Source organism: Brassica napus, chromosome C1 (genome assembly GCF_020379485.1).
Source record: "Brassica napus cultivar Da-Ae chromosome C1, Da-Ae, whole genome shotgun sequence".
NCBI classification, from domain to species: Eukaryota; Viridiplantae; Streptophyta; class Magnoliopsida; order Brassicales; family Brassicaceae; genus Brassica; species Brassica napus.
The window spans coordinates 36,860,168-36,866,608 of record NC_063444.1 but is presented as its reverse complement, the minus strand read 5'-3'; the positions used below and the strand labels follow the sequence as shown (position 1 = coordinate 36,866,608).

General features: G+C 41.3%; 1 non-coding gene across 1 annotated transcript; it reads right to left on the bottom strand.

Moving 5' to 3' along the window:
• Positions 1 to 770: 770 nt before the first annotated feature.
• Positions 771 to 877, bottom strand: LOC125580985. Its single transcript, XR_007318697.1, has one exon. It is a non-coding gene; the product is annotated as a small nucleolar RNA R71 (small nucleolar RNA).
• Positions 878 to 6,441: the final 5,564 nt, after the last annotated feature.

The window sequence follows — 6,441 nt, the reverse complement described above, 5'->3', positions numbered from 1 at the left end:
ATCTTTTATACTACATTGATTTGATCTTGGACCCTTGAAAAGTCCTGCATCAAATTTGCGCCGTTGCCAAATTCTAAGTTGATTATGACATTGAGATTTAGTCATTTGCTTGAGACTAAGTCAATTTTTATTTAATTGTGTTATTGCTTCTCTTTGTTCTTCTCCCTTTGCATTTCAGGTGTATGAACACAAGGAGCAAAGGTCCAACAAACCTAGTTCCAAGAGTTGAAGACATTAGAGCACTTGAGAGGGAGATAGCAAGACAGAGAAGAGAAGTAGAGCAACAGGCTCACTTGCAAAGGTTGGGGTTTGATATGGAGAATCCGCCTCAAGATGGTGATGCCCTAGGGGGCATTGATCCAAGAGTTGATCATCTTAGACCACAGCATCCACAGCACCAAGCTAGAGCCATTGGAGCCTATGATCAACCTCACATTCATGGTCATAGGTTGGGAATCAGAGCACCAGCTGTGGAGAACAACAAGAACTTTGAGATCAAGTCAGGGCTGTTTAACACCATAGAGAATAACAAGTATCATGGCCTTGCTGCTGAAGACCCTTTTGATCACTTGTACAAGTTTGATAAATATTGTGGCTTGCCCAAGACCAGTGGTGTTTCTGAAGATGTCTTCAAGCTCAAGATGTTCCCCTTTTGTTTGGGAGACAAAGCACACCAATGGGAGAAGACTCTTCCAAGTGACTCTATCACAACTTGGAATGAGTGCAAGAGGGCTTTCCTAGAGAAGTTCTTCTCTATCTCAAGGACGGCCAAGATCAGGAATGAGATCTCTAGCTTTCAGTAGAAGAACCTAGAAGGCTTTAGTGAAGCTTGGGAGAGGTTCAAGGGCTATTGGTCTCAATGCCCACATCATGGCTTCACCAAGGAGAGTTTGCTCAGTACCTTTTACAGAGGTGCTCTTCCAGAGTTCAGGAGCAGATTAGACACAGCCAGCAATGGTTTCTTCTTGGGTAAAACTGAAGAGGATGCAGAGGAGCTGGTGGAGAACATGGCTAAGAGTGACTCAGTCTGCAGTGAGGAGTATGATAGAAGCAATAGAGGTGATGATCAGCACACCAGGAAAGAGCTGAAGTCTCTCCAAGCCAAGTTGGATCTACTTCTTGCAGAAAAGGCGAAGCAGGAGAAGATGAACTTTGTTGGTGACCAGAAACAAGAGGCACCTCCAGTGATCAATGAGGCTGATGGTTTAGAAGGCCAAGAGGAGCTGTGCTTCATCAATGCTAATGGCACATGGTACAAGAAAGAGCCCAACTTTCAGTACCAAAACAACTACCAACAAAGGCCACTCTACAACAATCAGCAAGGAGATTACCAAGCCAACCAGTCTCCTTAGACTCAAGGAAGCTCTTCTCAAGCTCAAGCTCCAGATTCAAGTGTGGATTCTATGTTCAAGCAACTCTTGGAATTTTAGGCCAGAAATGAGAAGACCATGATTTATGAGTTCAAGAACATCCATGCAAAGATTGATGGGAACTATTCTGACCTCAACAACAAGTACATGCAACTTGCCTCTCATCTCAAGGCTTTGGAGAGTCATGTTGCTTCTATGCCTTCATCCTCTAAGCAGCCAATGGGATCTCTACTAGGGAAACCAGAAAAGAACTCCAAGGAGTCTTGCAATGTTGTCTTCTCCACTACTTCTCCAGAGATTGAGCTGAGTGATCATGAGAAAGAGGAGGATGAGATTGAAAGACTGGTATATAGAACTGAGTTTGGGGAAGTTGAGAGATTTATTGTGGCCACAGCTGAAGCACAGATTGTGAAGGACGCTGTCAGGAAGATTAAAGGAACGAATCTGCCAAGAGCTGAGCACAAGGCTGAGAGACAAGTTGAGAAGAGAGCTGACAACAAACTAAAAAAGGTTACGCTAGAGGAAGCAACTAAGGTTGAGCTATCACCCTATGATCAGCTCCATTTCCCCCAAAGAGTTCTGACCAAAGCTCAGAAGAAGGTGGTCTTCAAGTCCAGGAAAGATCTTAATAATGTTGGGGTCGGGCTTCCAGAAATCTCGGGTATGCGTAAAGCTCATGTCCAGATGATGCTCAACAACGACATTCTAGACCACCAAGCTGAAGTGGCCGAGCTTTTGGACATCTCCATTCCGAAGATTGATCCACCAATCCCTCAAAAGTCCCTCCCTAAGCTTGAGTCTCAAGGGATGTTCACCTTGCCTTGCTACCTTGGTAAGCTCACTTTTGATGATGCTCTTGTTGATTCTGGTGCAAGTGTGAATGTGATCTCAATGGAGATGATGAAGAGTCTAGGGATTGAGAGCATGGAGCCAAACACATCTTCCCTACAGTTTGGAGATTCATCTTCTACAACTCCTATTGGTCTCATCAAAGACTTCCCTTTGAAGATTGGAGCATGCACCATTCCTATAGACCTCACTGTTCTGAAGATGGCAACTGAGAAGAGAGTCCCATTGATCCTTGGCACTCCATTCCTTACAACAGTAGGAGCTTGCATAGACTTTGCCAACAAGAAGGTCACACTCGTAAATGTGAACAAAGATGTCTCCTATCCACAACAATCACCAAAGATGATTGCTGAGTATTGTGGAACAATCACTTGTGGAGCATCCTCCATTGAGAAGACCAAGGCTGAAGGGGTTGGTATTAAGAAAGAAGGTCTTGCGGGAGAGTCCTCTAAAGAGCTGTGTGATGAGCACTTGGAAAGTGCTACAAAGGAGGAGGTGAGTAGAGCCACAAAGGCTGCTCATGGCAAAAAGAAGATTGTGAAAGAACCTCACCCTCCACCTCTTAATAAGCCTCCTCACACACTCACTCTCCACCCAATGAAGCTTAAGGATGAGGCTATTGAGTACAAGATCAAATGCAAGGGAAAATCTACACCATTCTCAAGTGCCAAGGCCATCATCACTCCTCAGCTCCAAAATGATCCAATCAAGCTTCAAGAGCTTCTCTCTCAAGTCCTCACCATCACTCTTGAAGGTCGGAAATATCCTCCTCTTCATTAGCCAATTAGAAGGAAAGTCAAGCTAGAGACTTAAAACAAGCTCACTTGGGAGGAAGTCCCATGGTATCCTTTTTATATATATCTTTATATATCTTTTTTCTTGCTTTAGTGTGTTTGAATAAGCTTAGGGACAATTTTGGGGGAATTCTAAAAAATTCCCAAAGGTCATGTCGAAAATTTCAAGGTGACAACAAGTCATCCCTCCTCATTTCCCTTCTCTTATGACAGCCAACTTTAAGTAAGTGCATTCTACCTTTGTAAATACTTAGTTATCATGTTTATGTATTTCCCTTAGATCTCTCCTTTGAGCTTATTTTCACACAAGGGACTGTGTGAAGTAAGTTTGGGGGAGAGTCTACTATCTCACATTGTGATTTGTTTTGTCTACTTGTCATTAAGTCTCATGCATTGCATTGTGAATAATTATTTGCATATAAAATCCACAAAAATTGAAAATTTTCAAAAATCACAAAAATAAACATTTAGTTGCATCATTTGCATCTTTAGGATTGAGTCTAGAAGCATTTAGATTGCATTCATGCATTGGGAGAAACCTTGTAAAGAACACATGTCTAGAACTCAATTTGACATCCTAGCTATACATATCAAGTAGCTTAAGCATCTTTTGAAAAAGCTTGTAAGCTTCAAGCCTTGAAAACTCTTCTTGAAACTTGTTTGCTTGCTTGATATTGGCATTGTTCTTAAGATCAGCTCCAATCTGAACTTGGCTTGAACGAACTTAATCTCTCTTGCATATGGGCATTTGCATACTTGATCATGGATCTCATACACATTTGGGTTATCTTATTCCTTTATACCAATCTTTGTTAACCCAAATGGCACTCCATACCCTACAACCCTAGCCATTCTTTGAAACCAAACTTTGAATTGCATGAGTGAGGCCTCTTTTGATAGCTTGTCATATGCAAAATCTTGAGAGTATTGGAGGCGACATAGGTTTATTCTCATCTCTTGCTAGCACAATGAGTTAACATTTGGGGATGGTGGGAGGGGTTTGTGTGTTCTAAATTTCAATATCTTGGGTTTGGGGAGTGAGAAAGATGAGAGAGATGAGCAAAAGAGTATAAATATAAAAGAAAACTCTAGGGACAAAAAGGAAAGTATGAAGCTCTAGATTATGTAACAAAGAACCTTTCCTCTTATAAAAAAAAAAGAATCAAAGAGAAGGTGGGGAAAGAAATGAGAAAGAGTTAGAGCTAAGTGTTGTAAAGAAAATGAATTAAAATCCCTAGTTGGTTGAGTCAAAAGAAAAAAAAAAAAGAGTTGTTCATTGGGTGAGTGATGTGAGTGGGTTTTATTTTGGTTTTGAGATGATGATAAAAGGGTAGAACTTGTAATCACTTAGTAAAATGGTAGAATGATGAGAATGAATCTATGTATGCATGAGTTGCTTCTAATCTTAGATAAATTTTGCATAATGATCAAGTTCCTTGTTCTTGAGTGATAACCACCTTGGAATAATAACATTTGAATCCCTCTTTTCATTCATATTAGACCATTGCTTACCTAGCCAAATGATTGAGATCATGTGCCCATTTGTGAGAATTCACATTGTGTGTGTGTGTGTGTGTGTGTGTGTGTGTGTGTGAATCAATGTGAGAGCTGGTTGAAGAAACTTGTTAGTTGATGAGTATTGCAACTTGAGTAGAGGTATAAGAGTATGGATAGGCCTAGAGAAGCTAGAGTATAATAAGAGAGTTGCTCATGCTATTTGCTATGTTTCTTTTAGGATGTTAGATTGAAGGCTAGAAAGTGTCTCTTTTGGTTATGTGTTTCCATTTTCAATTCCTTCCTCTTTGATTGATCTTGAATGTTTACTTGAGGACAAGTAAAGGAATAGTGTGGGAGAATTGATATATCATGGTTTTAATGAGTTTTAGATTTATATTTTAGCTTATTATGATTATTTTAGGTTGTATTTAGGTCTTTATGTTGCATTTGCATACTCATTTGCATATCATAAGGGTTGGAATGCACATTTAGAAGTTTTGGGCAACATTGGAAGGTTATTGTTGCAAGTCAAATACTTTTCGGTCAGCAATGAAAGAAGGCGAGAATCCAGGGACCGAGGTTGCAAATGCAGAAATTCGGTGGGGTTAAAGTGCACAATCAAAAGTTAAGGGGCTAAAGTAAGGATGTTTCTGCAATTTACAAAGTTGTGGGCTCTTTTGTAACGAACCAAAAGTTCGAGGACCTGCTGTGCAAAATGGAAGAAACCACCATTGGAGAGGATTGAGAGCTTCCTCTTCGCCGATCCGGAGTTTGACGACGCGGCGAGCCTGCGGAGAAGGAAGCCACGATCTGAGAGCACGACACCGAGGAGGAGCTCACGAGCTTCTCTTCGCCGGATCTGAATCCCGACGGTGAGCCTCGATCCCGACTGCGACGAAGAGACGGCACGGCCACGCGGAGACTGATGCGACGGCTCCCGATGGCGATTTCGAAGCTTCCACGCGGGGTCGAGCAACGCGGGATCGTGTCTCGCGTGCACAGAGAGAGACAGTGTCGACGGTCTGATGCGGGGTGAAGGCCGCGGGTTCCCTTACCCGCACGCACGAACCAAGAAGACGCAACGATGATTGACGCGGGGTGAAGGCCGCGAGTTCCATTACCTGCGCGCATGAAACGGAGCTGCTCGACGGTCCAACGCGGGGAAACCAACTCGGGTTGTCGCCCGTGATTTCTACCCGGGTCGTGTCTTTTAATTAGTCGATTTTGGACATTTTTTAAGGGTATTTTAGACTTTTTAAAATAAGTCATTAGGTTTACCAAAGACATATAAATACTCTTGTAATCCCAAAGTTGGGGATCATCTTATTATCTATGAAATCAAAGATTTAATCTTGATCATAATTTCTTATCTTTGTTTGATTATCTTGCTATCTAATCATGTTTAACCTTGAATCATCCATGGTTTTGGGGTTATTCATGTCTATTAGTGAGTAGACTAATCTTGGATTCATGGGCTAGGGTAATTAAGGGTGATTAGAGAAGATCTAGGGTGTTTAATGTTAGATTTACTTGTTTCTTTGTTTGTTGAGGGTTCTCAATGCTATTTTAGTCTTGATCATACTAAAATAGATCTCTAGGCATTTCCTACCCACAAGGTGTATGATGAAATGTCTGAACCAACTCTTCAATGTTTTTAGCTTACTTTACCTAAGAGATTAGTTGCTAAAGGAGTTAAGATTGTTATTGGACTTGTTCTCCATGTTTGCTTTAGTAACATTCAACCTAAGAGATTAGATACTTGAGTTGCTTTACCAAAAGAATATTCATCTAGAGATAGAGCTTGTTTAGCTTAGTGTCTAGGCATAAGGAAAGTGTTTGATTGATACCTTGCCACCATTAAATTGGATCTACATCACCCGAAATCAAATGCATAGCCCCATGAGTCCTCTTGCTTCAAATTGAGAAAGAAA